The sequence below is a fragment of the Tachypleus tridentatus genome, chromosome 8, assembly GCF_004210375.1.
Source record: "Tachypleus tridentatus isolate NWPU-2018 chromosome 8, ASM421037v1, whole genome shotgun sequence".
Classification (NCBI taxonomy): domain Eukaryota; kingdom Metazoa; phylum Arthropoda; class Merostomata; order Xiphosura; family Limulidae; genus Tachypleus; species Tachypleus tridentatus.
Window position 1 is genome coordinate 90,787,429 of NC_134832.1, and position 20,418 is coordinate 90,807,846.

The window sequence follows — 20,418 nt, forward strand, 5'->3', positions numbered from 1 at the left end:
TTAGATACACATTTAAAAAGTTTTGGTTTTGTGTATAATTGTACTTTATTAATTCCTTTTATTAACGAAGGTGATATGAAAAACAGCAACACACATTCAAGATGTCTCTGAGGTGAAACACATGGTTTCAGTTTATTTTTCTTTTGTCCTCTCCTGAGTCAGTATTGAGTTTATTAAAGCTACAGTGCTAAAATATAGGGTTTCACTCTTGTGGTGGACAGAGCCCAGATAGTCTATTATGTATCTTTGAACTAAAACAACAACAGACAAATAAATAATAATTTGTTTTTTAATTCAGATGTTTTAGAACAATCAAATTTATAAGTTAAAAATCATAAAAATCCTACAAGAATAAAATATTGTGCCCATTAAAATATTTATTGGAGAATAAATGAAAACTTATTTGTTCGTTTTTAAGCACAAAACTACACAATGGACTAACTGTATTCTGCTCAATTTATGTTGAATGTAGAGCAAGTCATTCGCATGTTTTATGGTTTTAAGGTATATGTATGTGTAAAAAACAGTATAAATAATTTTCTTGAAATTGTATGTCTGTGATTTTTTGAATAAAATTAAACATTCTCAGGTCTACCTACGACTGTAAAAGCTCCGAAGATTATGCACTTTAAATAACCTTGTGTTGATCTCAAAATGTCTCGAATTCTCCATTAATTTTATTGTACTGGTTCTGTGTATTGGGTCGATACCCTCTTAAGAGAAAGAAGACTAACCACAATTATCAATTTACTATGTACATCTATGGGAAATGTGACATGCACTTAGTGAAGTGTGTACGCTTGTTTTAAAAATTAAAATAAAAAATAGATGAGATATGAAGATACTTATAGTCAGTTTTCTTTCACCACCCTCGTATAAGACATCTGGTATTTACTCTACCTTGAACTAATTAGAACCATAAAGTGGAGTAAATTTAATAGTTTACAATTCTTACACTAATACGTAATACCGTATTGACTAGCGCTCTGTAAAAAGTCCTGGCTTGTATATTTAATTTCAAGAAATTAAAATAATAATTGTTTCATACCAGTAACTTTTATATCTTTTAAGGACTTGTTAGACAGCTGTTTTTCTTTTGTTTCTTGTTTATACTTTAACGTTTTGTTTGGTAGACCCGATTTACGTCCAAGAATGTGTTGCATCAATAAATCTGTCATCTTTGCAGGTCTTTTTAGGGAGCAGTTTGTTTATATGTAGGTGAGTATCATATATATAAATTTGTCAGAATTTTGTTTATCGGTATTTAGTGCAATATAAACATTTTCAAAGCTATTTTGTATTGTACATTACACCGAAATGCTTTTGGAACTTCCCCGCGTTTGTCACCACGTCAGATTACGCTTTTCCTAATGATCGTGAACTTTACAACAGCCCTGAAGCGTAACTGTCATTGTAAAAAGCATGGACTCGAAGCTATAACGTTCCATAATCCATCTTACTTAGGATGACAATGGTTTTTAAGCAGCATTTTCAACAATAGAATCAAATAGAAATTCAAAGATGCTTTGTGTCTAGCAACATGGCCCAACGTTTTCGCTTGGAATAACATGTTTACATGTATTTTCCAGATGCTTGAAGTATGTCAAGGTTGAACAGGAGGTATACCTGGAAGCCCTATCTTGATAAGCTCACACACTATTGACCTCATTTACAGACAGAGATCCTACTTTATTATGTTGCTTACTATTATCTGGTTTACGAAGACGAATTTGCTACTGATTCTGGATTTGTCTGTTCAGGTCCGGCATGGTCAGGTGGGTTAAGTCGTGCGACTCGTAATCTGAGGGTTGCGGGTTCGCATCCCCGTCCCACCAAATATGCTCGCCTTTTCAACTGCGGGGACGTTATAATGTTCAGTCAATCCCACTATTCGTTGGTAAAATAATAGCCCAGTGCTAAATTAGGAACGGCTAGCGCAGATAACCCTCGAGTAGCTTTGCGCCAAATTCAAAAACAAACAAACTGTTTGTCTATTCTCGCTTCTTAGAAAACGTTATGATTTGCTACAAATTTCTTTCTGGATGGAGCTGGTCTCGCATATTAATTCATATGACATAATTTCTGATAATGTTAATTTCAGTTGTCATCGCATACTCTGATTATAGTTTATCTATATTTAAATTACTTTGTGATTTTGTAGTCTTCTTCATATTTCAAGTTATTTATTCTGATTGTTATGTAACCCTTATTTTTATGAAATGAGCCCATGTAAGTGTAAAATCTTTATTAACATTTCAAAATGAAAAGTAATTTATTATATGATGTAACATTAACAATTTTTTTAAAACAAGTATTGAAACATCCAAACATCTCTATACTATAGGTGTATCTGTAGGGTTGTCAAATCATAACTTTTCCCAAACAGTCCTGATAGTGGATATTTATGCTCACTGTTACTTTTGATGCGATTTGAGTAATGAAGTAAAATTCAAGAACTAGACTAAGAACTATAGTTAGTTTACCATTTTAAGTTTAACTAACATTTTAGTTTTGTGAGAACTGTAATCAAAGGTTTTCAAATGAGTAGGTTTTATTCCATTTTTACAGTTTTAATATGCCTACATGTCTGTTACCAGAATTTTAGTGTAAAATAAACTGAATTTATCATTGAAGATACAAAAAAAATAACTTTATTAATTAATTCAACAATATATAGTATAAGTACTTACAATGAAATGAGAAAATAACTATCATAAATCACTGAGGCAACCTCAGAGACAAATATATCACAGCCATACTGTTTATTCAGGTTCACATATTATGTTAGGTTCATTCAGTATTTTGATGATAATTTATAAGTGCATCTTAAACAACATAAAACAAGGTTAATCATATGAAACACAAAATATTAATTTTGTACCAGAATGAACAAAATAAACTAATGAGTAACATAACATTACGCAAGTGTAATGAAGCTGTAGTAGTAATACTTCTTCGAAGTTTTCTCCCACAAATGGCTGATTGTTGAATCTAGTTGTGTTGATGCTTTGTGCAGATGATAAAACACACAATTCATAAAGAAGCAATAAATTCTTACAGTTCTACATACTGGTATTATTGTTTGTTTACTGAATCTAGATGTGGTATTTTTTGTTCAGATAATGTTTATTTTACTAAACAGATACAATAGATACTTACAGTTCCATATATTTACTATCGTTACCGATATGTTGCATTTATATGCATTAATTCTTTATTCAGATGATGTATATATACACTGCTGACCAAAATTTTAAGGCCAATGAACATAAAGAAAAAAATATGCATTTTGCAATGTTTGACTCAACCACTTATTTCAGTAGAGCTTTGAAAGATAAAAATAAGAAAAGGGAAAAAAAACTTTATAGCATTTAATAGGAAAAATGTGAACACTATGAAATTAGCCTCAATACTAGCTAGTCAAAAGTTTAAAACCATACCAAACAGACGTCCTCAACAGGGTAGGAAATGCCCAACAAGAGTTCTCAGTAGTTAGTTGAATGGCCGTCATTACAAATAACTTCAAACATTCACTTTGGCATGGTCGATATAAGTGTTTGCAGAATGCTGGCTGGAATGTTATTCCAAGTGGTGAAGATGGCTTCACGAAGATCATGCATTGTTTGGAATTGACGTCCATTTCTATAGACTTCCCTTGCCATCCAACCCCAAACATTTTCAATGGGGTTCAGTTTGGGCAAACACGCTGGATGGTCCAAAAGAATCACGTTATTTGCCACTAAAAGGTCCTTTGTCCTGCGTGCATTGTGGATTGCAGCATTGTCCTACTGAAAGATCCAGTCATTTCCACACAAGCAAGGGCCTTCCGTCAATAAGGATGCTCTCTCCAACATGCCAAAGTTGCCAGCTGCTGTTTGATGCCCCTGTATAACCTGAAGCTCCATTGTTCCATGGAAGGAGAAAGCACCTCAGATCATGATGGAACCTCCTCCACTGTGTTATGTAGAAAATGTCTCCGGTGGGATATCCTTATTGTGCCAGTAACATTGGAAGTCATCTGGACCATCCAGGTTAAGTTATATACATAGTAAAATCCCAAACCTAACAATGAAACAGCTACTTAAAAGCTCTCTAACCACAATGCTGTATTACCTTCATTTCAGATGCTGATATGAAATCTAATACAGCTTCCTCTCTTGTAGATTCTGCCACCAGTTTGTGTATAAAAGTATCTTGAACAATTTTTGAAAACCTCTTCCTCTTTCTCAGAGTCAAAATTTTTACAATCAATACCCTGAAATTAAAATCTCCCATAATAAAACATTTTTTCAGCTCCCAATCTAATTTCATTATACAGTTTTTTGTTGACTTTCAAATTTTGACCTGGTGGTCTATAAGAAATCCCAGTCACAAGGCTTTTCCCTTTATGTCCACTAACACTAACCCAGATTGACTCAAGCTTATTGCTATTTTCTTTAACATACCCTAATTCAATAGGGTGAAATTCATTCCTCACATATAAAGCTATTCTTTCCTCTCTTTTCAGTACTCTATCTCTTGTGAATAGTTTGTAGCCTGGTATTTCAAAACATTCTCTCATAACAATTGTTAATATCCAATTAAGTCTCAGAAATACCCATACTATCAAAATTCTCAGTTTTCAGAACTGCTTTGAACTCATCCATTTCATTTCTAATACTCCTAGCATTACAATAGGAAAAATTAATCATATATTTTAAAATGTATTCATATTTTCCTGTCAATTATATTTCCTATTTTACTGACATGTTTGCCCTCACCTCTGTCATGACCTAGTTTAATAAATCTACCACTAAACCTCAGTTAATAGCCCTTACTTTAAGTGTATGTTGTCAATGAAAAACAAGATTAACTTTTCCATTAAATTATTCAAAAATCTAATCAACCTGTTTGCTTATCATTACATAAGCCAGCGAATAAAGCAAACAACTACCGCCCGATTAGTTTAACCAGTTGTATTGGCAAAGTATTAGAGAGGATAAATAGTAATCGTCTGTCAGTTTACTTAGAAGAAAATTCAAAATTACCAGAAATTCAAAACGGATTTCGAAAAAACCGCCAAACTACAGACCACCTGATTCGACTTACAGAATCAATTACCGACAGCTTCAACAAAAAAAGAATGCACTGTAGCTTGCTTTCTCGACATTGAGAAAGCATTTGACACAGTGTGGCATAACGGCTTACGACATAGATTGCTTGAAATGGCATTACCCCAGGAAACTATTCGCTGGCTGTCCAACTTCCTGGATAACAGAATGTGTAAAGTAAATGTAAATGGGGCCCACTCAGGGTCCTTTTCACCCGAAGCAGGAGTCCCGCAGGGAGGGGTTGTTAGCCCTATATTATTTATCATGTACGTGAGTAATATGCCTCTGTCGGACCTAAATTTAGGTTATGCATCACAGTTCGCTGACGATGTAGCAGTCTGGAAAAGTGCCCTCACTCCGTCAATAGCAGCAACGAACCTACAACCAGTCCTAAATAACATCGAAGAATACTGCCAGAAATACAGAATCAAAATTAATATTCCAAAAACCCAAGTCATAGTATTCAGCAGACTGAATAAGCTGAAAAAAATTTCCACCAAAACTCTATATGAATGGATCACTTTTACTGACTGCTACTTCTGCTAAATTTCTAGGTCTAACCTATGACTCAAAATTAACGTGGCTACCACATATTAAAATGTACTGATACGAATTTGGAAAAGAGCAAAATATGCAAGAAGTCTTTCAGGTAAAATCCAAGGAACATCACCAGACAACATACTTAAAATCTACAAAACGTACATTAGACCAACAATAGAATATGCATCACCTGCCTGGATTAACATAGCACCCACACATGTACAGAAACTTCAACGTATACAAAATTCTGTACTAACTTCAGCATACAAAGTACCATGTAGCACCTCAACCACATTCATGCACAAGTATGCAAACATAGATACAATAGCTGAAAGACTCTTGCATAATTCTCTAAAATATTTCAATAAGAATTGGCATAAAAATGACTTAATGTGTGATCTCGACAGATATCATGTACATGATGTAAATGGTCCTAAATACCTCTCCCCTTTTAACATATATTTAAGAAATGTAACACAAGCTGGCCACTATGCACTAGACACTTAGTCCTTGTTTCTTTTTATTTTTTTATAATTATTATTTTCTTTTTTAATCAGTATTATTTTTTTTATTATTATTTTTTTCTCCTCTCTTTTGAATTATTATTCAAGTATTGAATAATAATATTATTATTACTTTCTTTTCTGTGTGAGTGTTTGTGTTACTACAAGTAGTAGTAGCATTCTCTCAATCGAGAAAAAGGAGAAAAATACAAAAAAAAATATATATATGAAAATACAAAAAAAAAAAAAACTTCTTGTTCGTCCATGCATGGACTGAGCCCTGAAATGGACCTGAGTATGATGTTATACTTTTACTCTGGCCCAAAGCTTTAAAAAAAACCCAAAAAAAAACAAACCCTAAAGACAGACGCTATAATCGTTCGGGAGGGAGGAAGAGGTCAAATGTACCTGACCCTCCTGGGTATTTAACAACATCAATACCCAAATACCCACACAGCCAAACTTATCATTACATATTGGTCTAAGCCTGGCATTCAACCCTAATGACCTACTTAGTTTCTCTTCCCAACAATTTATGTGACAAAATCAAACTATGAACCCTTTCCTTAAATGTGATCTTATCAGTGTTCCATACTTACCAATAAGCTCCTCAGGTTCATCTTTCCATAAATCATTAGCCCCAACATGTGCCACATAATGTGCATTGCTACTAGTACCCTTAACTATCTCTAGTTCTGTCACTTATATCTTATACCCCTGCTCCTAGGTAATATAAACAGATTCTTTCACTCTGTTTACTCCACATACTTTTACAATCTATGTGACTAACTAGATTCACCAACAACTATAATTTCCCTATCTTTTACACTTATTATCTCATCTGTTTCCCCTACCTGCTCCATCTCATCATTAGTAAGTGATTGTAATCAAGTGTTTATTTTTAAATTCAAGTCCATCTTTACTCTTCAGTGCAATATTTTCCAAGTTTTTGTCCCTGTTTCCTTTCTTAGCTCCCTAATGATGAAGATACCCATTTTTAGTTAAGGTCTTCTGAAGAAAGATTATTTCACTATAAACGGAGATGTAATCCAAGCAAATTGAGTCGACTCTGTGAATAAGACTTAAAACGAAGTTTAATTTGAAATATTTAAAATCAAAAACTTTTCATCTAATATTCATAAAAATAAATATTGAACATTCCAGATCACAAACATGTAGATATAGCTTTTCACTTAACTATAATTTAATTGTTTAGAAGAATTGTTTTATAGACAATTATAGTCATCTGTGTATATTCATCTGCCCCTCCTCCAACAAAGTGGTAAATTTGGTTATTATAGAACAGATAGCCCATTGTATAGATTTGTTGTTAACTACAAAATAATTGAAATAAATTTCAGATATTCAATTACACTTTAAAATGTTTAACTATTCACTTGATAGTGATCAAAATTCAATTTTGTTCTTGGAGGGGTTGTGAAAGAAGTGAGCATATACATTATGACCTTTATAAAGTTCAGTGGATAAGATAGTTTTTGGGATAAATAGGGAAAAAGGTTGGATTACATCATTCAGTGAAATGGGTGGAAAATATAACTGACAGAAGATATAATAAAGAGGTTAGTTGTATGCAATTTTTAATGTGCACATAGAAGCTAATGTAAGGAAAGGCAATTCAGTGGAACTAGCTGATAAGAAAAAGGGGCTAAAAAAGGTATTTAAATCAAAGGGTGATAACAATTGTGTCAGGAATACCATTGAGAACTAATGATGGGGCTGAAAATGTGAGTAGGTCACTAGGGCTGAATACTAGGTTAATATGTAAAAATGAGCAGATTAACTGATTTGACTTCTAGGATCAGGTTAATGGGAGAAAGGAGCTTTTTGAAAAGGAGAGTTTACATTTAAATAGCACAAAAGCTGGTTTGTTTGTAAGGGGTATTAACACAGCTGAAAAGGAAGATTTAAACTAGGACTAGACAGTACTGTGGCCCACGATAAACTAAATGTAAGATGTAGAGGAAAGTTAAGCATAGGAACAAAGTACAGTAATAGCTCTAAATGTAGGCTTAACTGTCACTATTGTAATGCTACAAGTATAAGAAATAAACTAGATGACTTTGGAGCACTGGTATAAATGTAGAATTTTAATATAATAGGAATAACTGAAAGAAAATTACATGTAGCTAGTTTTGATAACACGTCTAATAAGTTATAGGTTATTTAATGTGGAGACATTTTTGAAGAAAGAGGAAGGAGTGACTGTATATGTAAAATGTGTTACATACTATTAAAGATAAGAATATCAAAGATAATGATGAGGAAAGAGAATTCATTTGCATTTCTGTTAGCAAATATAAAGCGAAAAGGCTTTTACTGGGAATTTGTTGCAGACTATCATATAATACTGGCAAAATTTATGAGAAACTAGAGTGGAATTAAGATTTCAGCTGTTAATGAGGTTATAATTATGGAAAATTAATTTCATCTATATAACTTAGGAAATAGTAGAATCAAACCATAAACTGTTCAAAATGGCTTTTCTTCATCAATTGATTGAGAAAACTACTTAGAACAATGCTATTTTAGATTTACTGTTAATTTCTAATATATAAATGGTTGAAAGGGTGGAAATCAGGTAACATCTGAGTGCAAGTGATCATTGCTCTATTAAGTTTACTTTGTGGTCTGTGAGAAGATAAGGAATAATAATATTTTGGTTAGAATATCAAAACATTACATTTTAAAGGGATTTGACAAGAAATATCTGATGAGAAATATACAGATCAATTATTTGAAGCCACTGCTCTAAGGATATAAGGAATAATATTTAGAAAAATAAACACAATATAAATTTAAGAAATTTAAACTGACTGGTGTTATGGTAGATTTAAAAGATCAACATAGTTGCTGAAATAGAAAATTATGACATAAAAAATGAATATATGTAAAAAGTTAAACAGAATATACATCAGTGAATTATAGAAAAGTATTAAAACTAAAAACATACACCACAGTAAGATCAAAGTAGAGAATAAAACTTAAACACATTCTCATCAAAATACTAAAATCATCTGGTTTTAGAAGTTACTAAGTTTGGAAATGCAGAAATACGTCTAATATATTTATTTAACAAACTAGAAAATAACTAGAAATGTATTGAATAAACTTTATATTTTGTGTTGTGTCACACTAAACAAAGATTTCTAAATTTAAAGTATAAGTGTGGTTTGTGTGTGTTAATATGATTACTATATCTTAAGTATTTGAATATAATTTTTTTCATATTTATCAGTACATAAATGTAATACCTATTTTATATGAAAAGTGTGTCTAAATCAACAGGAGCCATAAAATCTTTGGAATCAAAACCTTGTCCAAGAGACAAATGCTAAAAACATCTACTTTCCACCTCAATCTCCAACAAATTCAAATACAAGTTTAGGACTTTGCTTTTGTTAAACAATAAATAATAGTTGAAACTACTGCGCTCATCCATTCTACATTAGAGAGAAATGTGAGCTTATGGTAAAAAATGAAAATAACCTCATACTCACTTCAACACATCCACACAACGTGATGGAAAAGCCTCCCACTCTTCTGTGACACACCTTAGTTCTACCTCTCCCATCTGACAATGGTTTGTTTCTGTGTTTATACATTTGTTTAGTTGTTTGTAATTTAGCACAATGCTAGACAGTTCTCTGCTGACCACAGGTATCAAAATAAGGTTTCTAACTAAGTCTGCAAACATTCTGCTGTGCCTGAAAATGGCAGGTGACAGTGTGTGTTTTCTTATAGCAAAACCACATCGGTCTATCTGCTGAGCCCACTGAGGGGAATTGAACCCCTGATTTTAGCATTCTAAATCCTTAGATTTACTGCTGTACCAGCAGGGGGTGCAGGTGAGAGACCTGACCACATGGTCAACAATGACCAATCTGAGATACTTTATTATATAGTGTAAATTTCTCTTCTTTCATATATTGAAAATATTGTTACAATTTTACACACATAACATTTAGAAAGTTAACAGGTATTACACTATCATTGTAAAAATAAAACATTACTGTAGCTAGTTTAGTAAAGTTAAAATTCTGTTGATACAATAATACTATCTGAATAGGCTTTTTAATATCACCTTGAAATGACAAAATGAAGTGCTGGTATGTATAAAAGATGGTACAGAAGTATCAGTACACTCTTAGATACATCATTCTAAATGTAGGTCAAATGCTGGTATGCAACTGTTCACAATATAGCAGCATACTGACAAATACTGACTGGCTCATTTCAACCACTAATCTTATGTATATTTATTTGCTAACAGTTTTCAAACACTTGAAGATAAAGTCATGACTATTAAAAGTTTTAATTTTGGAAAATTAATTGACATTATTTTAAATTTTATGTTGTTTGACTTTTATATTTATGCTTTTTAATGAACATAAAAATATTAAGTTTTTACTTAGGTTAAGTATATGTTTTTTAATAACTAAACTGAAGTACAATTATTCATTCACCTTGGTTGGTCACAAAGTGTCTGAGTATAACAAAGTAGTTATAGACTATAGACAAGCATGTGAAATTCAACAAATTAAGAACTGTGAGATTTTCAGTATACTGATATGAATGTGGATGGTGTTTGAGTTTTAAGCACTGACTTAGATAATGCTTTATTATTTACAGGTTAAAATATGTAATCCCATGAATGTTAAATCACAAATTAACTATTTCAACAACTAGAATAAAAAACAAAACAGGCATTGTGGTATAAAATGTAATTTTTTTTTGAAAAACAAGTACTTAAAAAAAGTCATTATTAAATGCCAGCAATACCTATAATATCAGAGTAAGGTTCATAATTTACCAGATATAAGACATTTTTATTGATTTCATACAGTTCTGTTTGTGCACTATACATTTATAGTGCAACACTATTTTCTAAGTCTCCTGATGAGGATAGCATAGTAATTTCAAACTTGTATTACAAAATGAAGTGAAAAAATATCTATTCAACAGGCAAAGTACAAGACAAACCAGGTTTTGATACCAGTGATGGGAAGAGCATTGATAGACCATTGTGTAGCTTTCTGCTTATCTACAAACAAACAACAATGGTGGAACTTATTGTCCCAGACATACATACACCTCGGTATTCAAAATGTAAAGCATTATTAATTGCCAACCTCCTATACATAAGGGCCTGGTATGGCTAGTTAGTTAAGGCACTTAGATCGTAATCCGAGGGTTACGGGTTCGAATCCCTGTCACACCAAACATGCTCACCCTTTCAGCTGTGGGATCATTATAATGTGACAGTCAATCCCACTATTCGTTGGTAAAAAAAGAGTGGCCCAAGAATTGGCAGTGCATGGTGATGACTAGCTGCCTTCCCTAAAGTCTCACACTGCTATATTAGGGACGGCTAGTGCAGATAGCCCTCGTGTAGCTTTGCACAAAATTCAAAACAACCCAAACCTCTATGTAAAGCTTGATTAAGTCTTAAAGAACGATCCTGTTGGCAAACAAAATATAGTATTAGCTTGCTATAGGCTTAATCAATCACTTAAATACAATACATAAAGGCTTATCTTTCTTTATATCTAATAACTTTTATTGTTAAGCACATTAGGTTGTAAACTTACTTTAATGTTATTGTATGACTACATCAGGGAAGAACAAGTACATACATAACTTGTTTTAGGCTTACTCTTACTTATAATGTTGTGTTGGATTTATGTTCTATCTACATATATTTTCCAAACATACCATTTTTTTTGTATAAACTACAACTGCATTAATTTCTGGATGGGTGATTAGACAAAATTACTTGTTAATTAGCCTACAATTTTTATCTGCAATAAAATAACTATGAATGTAGAAATTAAGATCAGTATTAGTTATGTCTTTTTGTCACTTAATTGAAAACTATCAGTTACACTAGGGTGCCACACACATTATTGTCTTTTATTTGGAACTAAATATTGAACATATTTGTAACATAATACCTTTTAATATGTGTAGTGTACACTAGAGGGAGATACACATCTTGATTAAAAGGACAGAGAAAAATGACATTTAAGCCCAAAAAAACACAAATTAGTTGTATTTACTTACTCTGAAGAAGCTCAGCAACCTTCAACAGCAGCAAACTGGTACACAAGTTGTAACTAGAAGATATAATTGTTTGCTTTACTTCATTTACTTTTCTGTGTTTTAAGAAAAATAAGTTTAAAATATCATCTGTAAATAGTAATACTGTATTATAACTGAAATGTGACCATATTATACAAACTACAAGTTCACTGAAACATAGTCAAGGTTCCACCCAACCTGCGATGAAAGTGATAATTATAGTTCAAGAACAATTAATGAAACAAATTATACTTATGTTTATCATACAGATCAAACATATAATTTAACAAAGCAGGATGTTTCATGTTTAAACCTTGTCCACCAGGAGAAAATCTGGTTTTGTCTTGACTGGGTGTTGGGAAAATCTCTGACTGCTACACCAGAGTATGTTTTCTGGAATAACGTTTCTCATAGATTTCTACTTTTCTGTTTCTATTCGAAGGTTTTCCACTTCATCCATAAAAAAGATTAACGAAAATATATTTTCACAAATATACCCACAGTTGTATAAAAGTTTAATTTCAAACAAAGAATAACCATCTATACTAAGAAAACATACTATATAATAACAATAAACTTGTTTAAATTATACTGTTATGATAAGTCATAAAATGATAAATATATTTCTTGCATTTCTTATGATTCTCAGTCTAAATGTACTTGAAACAATAATTCTATAAAATTAAACAAAATTATCATTTTCTCTTGTGTGTACCTACTGTTCATAGATTTCTGGAGAAATAACACCTGTTCAGATAGAATCATAAGTAGCTTGATGTTATCTTATTGAAAGGTTCTTATGACAAAAATAATTGAAAACTTTGCCCACAAAGTCAACATACTGCTACAAGTTTTGTTTGTTACAATATTCAATGTGGAGAACTAGCCTACTGAACTGGGTGAAACTGTATAATTTATTTGTAAATTACACAAGCACCTCTGCAGTAATTAGTAGAATTAATTGTAATATTGACATGGACATTCTGATAATTTTTTTCCAGAGCAAGGGGGAAAAAAGTAGTGTAAGATTATGAATTGGATAAAAAGTCATATAGACATGATGAATAAATAAAAAAAAATAGTCTAATTTTCCAGTTAGTTGCAAATGACCTCACATATTGAGAGTACTGTTGCATATGAATTTATGACAACTCGTACATCATTATAGATTCTGTAAACAACATAATCTTAGAGTCATAACTAATGTGATGTATAAATATTTTAAAATGTATTTGAAAAGTCAGTATGGTTAAGTTACAGTTAACCAGATCATCACAGACAGACTATCCAATTTATCTTTTAACAGAATCCCCAAAAATTGCACAAGCTGTTATACAAAACATCAGATCTAGTTTTACACTATCTGTGTTCTACAATTAAAAAAATAAAAACAAAAGTAAACTTTAAATGATTATAGTATAGCTTCTCATGTTGAATATTAGGTCAAAATCAGTTTCTCATCTTTTTGTCTTTCTCAGAAATACACAGATATATGCAAGTTTTTGTTTCTTTTGTATTATTTGTGTTTCTGCATTATCCAGGCTCCCTTTTCCCCTCCATTACTACAGATAAGCAACTGTAGTCTCAAACAAATCAGCCTATCATCAGAAAAACTTCAAAGTGTAAAACACCCTAACCTGTGAATGAATTGTCAATAGAACAATTTAGGAAATCACGTTGCAAGTAAGGAAATATTCACACCAAATTAAATGTTACTTTATCTAACAGTAGGGAAATATTTAAACCAACATTATAAAGAATACTAAAAGGTGAAAACAGTACCCTAAGGGCTGGCTTGTTCCAAACATATTACATTTATATTGATTTGATCCTACAAACTTTCAGAATTCATCATGCAGAATTTTAAGAGGAAAAATTCTTACCTCTTGAATAGCACACACAGATTATCTACAAACTTTGTATGACCGACTTCATTTCTAGCACTGAATGTTATCAGGACTTTGTTGTCAACTCCCTGTGTAACCCTAATTCCATATGGATAATCTGGACATAAAAAAGCTGTGCAAGTTATTTAGAGATTTATAAAGACTGCCTTTCATTAACCTTAAGTTTAATGTTTACTGTTGTTCATCTTTCACATTGTTTAACATATTCAAAATACTTCATTATTCTTTTGCTTAACAAACAAGTAAAGTATAATACTAAATAATAACTAAAGAACAACCAGAGACCTTTCAGTGTATGATGTATCTAAGCTATTCTATCCAGTAAATGAAACACTAAAAAAATCTCATAGCCAGGTGATGGAGAGTAAGTTTGTTGTGGACCCTTGAATGTGGTGATGTTTTAAACATTACTTGCAAGTTACTGAAATAAATCAGGTGATTAAACAACATTTCTTAACTTTAGATTAATTTTATACATTTTTATTAATATTCTGATCAGATTCTGAGTGCCTTTGATGATCATAAAAGAAAGACAGAGGTGGGAGCAAATGTCTTCTTTGACATCCCACTCATCTACCTGCTCCTGTAACTTCTCAATGACTTTACTTGCAGATACTGTAAACCCATAAAATGGAAAACTTTCTACAAAAATAGCAGTTTCCCCTAAATCACAAGAAATAAATCTCAGAAATAACCTGAAATAAACAAAAATTAATATCTTGCATGGAGCTTCAAAGAGGGTAATAGTGATCCCACAAAGTGGAAAGGACTACTTGGTCTTGCAGGTGATTCTGGTATTCATTTGACTGCAGATTTCAGAGACCTGGAAATACACATACCTTATGTAATTGAAATGTTGATAGCTTTTCACTATAATCTTTTCATTTTCATTTTGAATTATCTCACAGCCATACTGCAATATAAATGTTCTTGTCTCGTGGGTACAATTTTCTGTACAAGTTAAGTAAACTTAAACATCTTTAAACAAAACAGTTTATAATTTTTAATGCATACGAACAAAACAAGAAATGGTAACATAAAAAAAAAACATTTTGGTAATTAAGTAAAGAAATAAAATAGGACATTTGAAAATTATCACATCGTAAAGTAAAACACAAAATTCTTATCACTGGTGCAAAATAACACTTTTATCATTAGTAGGTTTGATGAAAATGTTGAAAAATAAACTAAACTTGTCTTTAAAACAGATAATAATAAAGTAATAGATTTACACAATTAAATACATAGATTCAATGATCTGATATAAGACATTATTCTTACTATAAACATATCATTAAGGATGAACACTTGTCTCTGATAGATTCCTGCTTCTAATTTCTTGTTAACATTATTAACTTCATACAGTTGACATGAACAACCAGCCTTCTGTGAGGCTTGACTGAGGTCTAGAAAGTTAAATCAACCAATTATTGAACTTGGATAATATTATTCATTAATTTTATTTACTGTACATCAAATTCTTTAAGTCATCATTGCAGTAAAATTTTAATTTAAAGAAAGCACCTTTTTTTATTAGAGTATAGTTTTTACTGTATTATAATTTGAGTATTTTCTTTTTTACACAATGTCAAACCTTAAAAATCATGTAAGTTGAGGAGTATGTCACTAGACATTTTTTGAGATACAAAAAAAAATGAAATTTCATTCTTATGACTGCAAGCTGGTGTCTGGGATTCAAATATAATAATTATAAAAAAGTCAAGCAGACAAAGTTTCTAAGGACTTGTTCTGCAATTTTGTTTCACTTTCAAGATGATATTTTTGGATTCTATAATCAAAGAATTCAGCAAGAAGTCTTAAATGTCAAGAAAACAGTAACAGAATTGAAGAAGAAACTCAATCCACATGTGAACACTAAGAAACAAGTAATTCATTTACTTACTGGATTTTTTATAACAACCATCTGCTGATCCTTAATTACTTGGGTCATGTAGTCAGATCCAGTATTAGATTCAATTGCTTTCATTATTTTGTAAATTCCTGACAGCATATCTTGGTCTAGATTATGACCATCATCTATTGCTAGTTATAACAAGAGTACAAAGATTTAAGAATTTAAACTTATAAAACATTTGTTCAGCATACTTATGGAAAGTTTATTACTATCTTTCATTTCATTTCAACAAGTTTGAACAATAAAACGGTTTATTGTGATTCCAGTATAAAATATGTGTTGCACAATACTAAACTTTCTTTGAGGACTTGGGTTTAAATCATCAGTTGAAGAATAACTATAACAGAAACAAATACAGGCTTTTTACAAGTGAACAGACCTGAAGGAAAAGATTTAAGAGAGGATTACTGTATAAAATGATTAAAGAAATATTGTAATACAACTTTATAAGAACCTGGATTAAGAATGGTTGCAGAATAACTTGATAATAATGTGGATTAAAGAAAAATTGTTGTATTGCCAGATAAGAGGGTGGATTAATTCAGGATTTGTCAAGCTTAACAGCCTGGATTAAGACAGGATTATGTATAATTTGACGAGAAGCCAAATTAAGACATGATTATGTACGATCTGATGACAGGCTGGATTAAGACAAAATTACGTATAATTTGATGACATGCTCAAGTAAGAATTAATTTAAGTGTTCAAGTCTAAGATAAAATACAAAAAAATGATTGACTATTTTAACTTAGTAGCAGATAATTTGCTTTATATGGTATGGTTTGCCTCTGGCAGTTGAATGAGAGTTCGTTGTATATGGTTAGGGCTCACAAAAACTCTGCATGCATTTAAGGTAGCCAAAGGATTAACACAAACTGATTATTTTAAAGTGATTTTGTTTGGGAGTAACATACTACATGTTGCAATACAACATTGATCTGTCTTCTTCAGATATTACACATGTAGTATGACTTTACCAAAAGTAATCATTTTACTATGCCCATAAATCGTTATTTGCCAAATATTATCATAATGTGCTTTCTTACTTCAGTTCAAAATTTTGAAAGAGAAGCAAAATTTTGTAGTTATTGAAATAACATAAAATGTCTGTTTTTCTAAAGAAAAAGTAACTAATATTCAGTAAACTTGTACCTGATTACAATCATTAGATGTAACACTAATTAGCTACCTTAAAACATAGAAGTTGTTGTTTTGTTCAGTTGAAAAAACACCATTGGGTCTAGTAGTTAAATTATAAGTTTATAAATTTAGATACAACTTTACAAAACCTCTACACAACTAACTGCCATGAATACTAAACTTACTAGCATCCCAAAATTAGTTTGGAACTTCCAGAGAGCCTCATCAACTTACAACCCAGCTAGATCAAGTTCTTCACAAAACTTCAGTAAATTTAGAATATTCAGAATTATTTTCTCTTATTAATTACACATTTTACTGAATGAATTATAAACAAACATATAAACTAACAAATGACCTGTTTCAAATTTATCACCAGATCATTTAAGGTAGAGGTTACCAGATGTTAAATTTTAATGATGGCACAGAGTACGCAACTTACACTTAATGATATAACAGCTTGATACTTTAAATATAATTTTAGGGTTGTTATGTACAGTTAATATAAATATGACAAAGAATTTTAGACTCTTCGTTGTTCTGTTTCTAAAAAAGTGGTTTACAGCCTGATAAAGGCTTGGGTAAGAATCAAAAGCTAGCAAAAATACTGAAAAACAAGAAATGTTTGAAAAACCCTTTAATATTTAAAATAATACTTTAGTTAAGAAAGTGAAAAGTATAATATGTTATATAATGATATTAGTAAATACTAATTCATACAGCTGCTTTATTTGTATCTTTACCAAAAAACACACGTACACTGTTCAGATGGGAAGAGTTTTAAGTAACAAATCCTTCTTCTCAATCTCTCTATTTCTCACTAGAATCCACTAGTAGTGATGAAAATCAACTGTGATCACTGAAGTTTCACAAATAGTATTAATACCGTTTTACATGTGATAAATTAACACAACCCTACCTTGTTCAAGAAATTTTTGCCAAATTTTACTCACGTGGCTCTAAAAGCATATATTTGTTTGTTTATGAATTTTGTGAAAAGTTATTTGAAGGCTATCTAAGCTAACAGTCCCTAATTTTGAAGTGATAGACTAGGTGGAAGAAAATTAATCAACACCATCAACTACAGCTCTCAGGATAATGAGATTGACCATCACATAATAATGCCCCCATAGTTGAAAGGGTGAATACATCCAGTTGAACCTAGTCAAGTGCATTCCAAGCCAGTTCCAAATATACAATATCTTGAAGTTAAAATTGTTAAATTATGACCTTATGGAAAGTAAATATTCAGTTTTTAACATATGTGTAAAATAGATATGTGTCAGATTTTATACAAAAAAATTATACAGTGTCAAGTTTTTATACATGAAAAAAATTCAATGCTTCTGTTTACTTCATTCTTATTCTCTCGCAAGTACTTTAGTAAAAAATTACATACAAAACTTGTATATGCTGATAGTAACTTGGGTGCATCTTTGGCAAGGCTTGAGGCAACCAATAATTACAGTAATCTACTTCAATTTTAATTTTTTCTCTATAAATTTAGTAAGGTCTCATGATACCACAACTTCCACAAAGATGACAATCAACTGTGAGGTTGTTACTGATTATTACTGTTACACTAATCCTCTTTGGCTTCACACTGCAGCTTGTTGAGGGTGTACAAAAACAGTGTCAGTTTTTGTACACTATACAACGTCCATAAATATTTCTCCAACACTATTACTCTTAATTCTCATGGTTTGTGAAAGAAAAAGGTTTGAAGAATCAGCTATGTGACATATAATTAATCAGTTGGAGAAACCATACTGTTACTAAGTCATCAATGACCTTGTGATTATTATTCTGTTTTCACATTCACACTTATTTTTTTATGCTCCAGTTCATATATGTCTTTTGGCAGTTAATCTTTCAATGGTACAGTACTCTCAAGGCTATACTCAATTTTGTTTTTAGTTTTATTTAATATTTTTTCCCACTTCTGTAACTAGTGATTTAATATTCACTTGAAACAGTCTTCCAACCTTCCTATCAACAAAGGAGCTGTCAAGTTTATTTCTTTCATTTCACCACTCACATAGCTTTTTAATAAATTTAGTATTCTGAACATCTGATATTAACAGCTTCTTTCACATTACAGTAAAATCAAGAATGTTGACACATTAAACATATTCAAAAAGCTCAAATGACAGATATTCATGAAAATGTGTGTCTTAATGATTCAGATACACTTTTGTCTACTGGTTTGGGTTGAGAAAGTTGTTATGTAGAGGAACTAACAAAGTTTCAACCTTCTTCAGTCATCATCAGGTTCGCAAACCTGAACCTGACGATGACCAAAGAAGGTCGAAACATTATTTGCTCCTCTACATAAAAATTTTCTTAACTCAAACCAGTCGTTTTTACATATATATTTTTCTCTACAAGTGGGTTTTCTCGTCATCACTTTTCTCTCCTGATTACCACTGAACATTTTTTATGTAGGCTTCTACAACACTGTGTATGTGTGTTTTTCTTATAGTCAAGCCATGTTGGGCTATCTGCTGTGTGCACTGAGGGGAACAAAACCCCTGATTTTAGTATTGTAAATCCATAGACTTACTGCTATCCCAGCAGGGAATATTCTATATCATTGATAACCTTTTTATAAATAAATACAATAAAAGATTAGTCATGAGAGCTGAGAACCTTCACGTACAATTACTCAACTGTGTTAAAAAAATTCAAGAATCAAAATGAAATTCATGGTTGAGAAAATATTTATTTATTTACATACCATATTTTTCTATCTTGAGTTATATTTTGCCCAAATATAAACTGACACTTAAAATACATTTAACTAACAACGAAAATGATAAATACAAGAATGACAACAAACTGCCATTTTGATACTCTTTTAAATTATTCATAATTTTCAATAAATAATAAGCATTAAAAGCCCTTAAAGCTACTGTTAATCCAACAAGGGTTTGGTTTGGTTAGTTTTGAATTTTGCACAATGCTACTTGAGGGCTATCTGTGCTAGCCGTTCCTAATTTAGCAGTGTAAGACTAGAAGGAAGGCAGCTAGTCATCACCACCCATCACTAACTCTTGGGCTACTCTTTTACCAACGAATAGGGGAATTGACCTTCACATCATAATGCACCCGTGGCTGAAAGGGTGAGCATGTTTTGTGTGACAGGGACTCAAACCCGCAACCCTCGGATTAAGAGTTGAGTGTCTTGACCACCTGGCCAGGCCAGGCCTCCAACAAGGGAACAC

At 31.5% G+C, this 20,418-nt stretch overlaps 1 long non-coding RNA gene across 1 annotated transcript; it reads right to left on the reverse strand.

The window, feature by feature from the left end:
- Positions 1–2,628: 2,628 nt before the first annotated feature.
- On the reverse strand, positions 2,629–14,245 carry LOC143222922 (uncharacterized). The gene is made up of 2 exons (XR_013012588.1): positions 9,652–14,245; positions 2,629–4,662 (listed from the first exon to the last, which is right to left on the reverse strand). It is a non-coding gene; the product is annotated as an uncharacterized LOC143222922 (long non-coding RNA).
- Between the last annotated feature and the right edge of the window lie 6,173 nt (positions 14,246–20,418).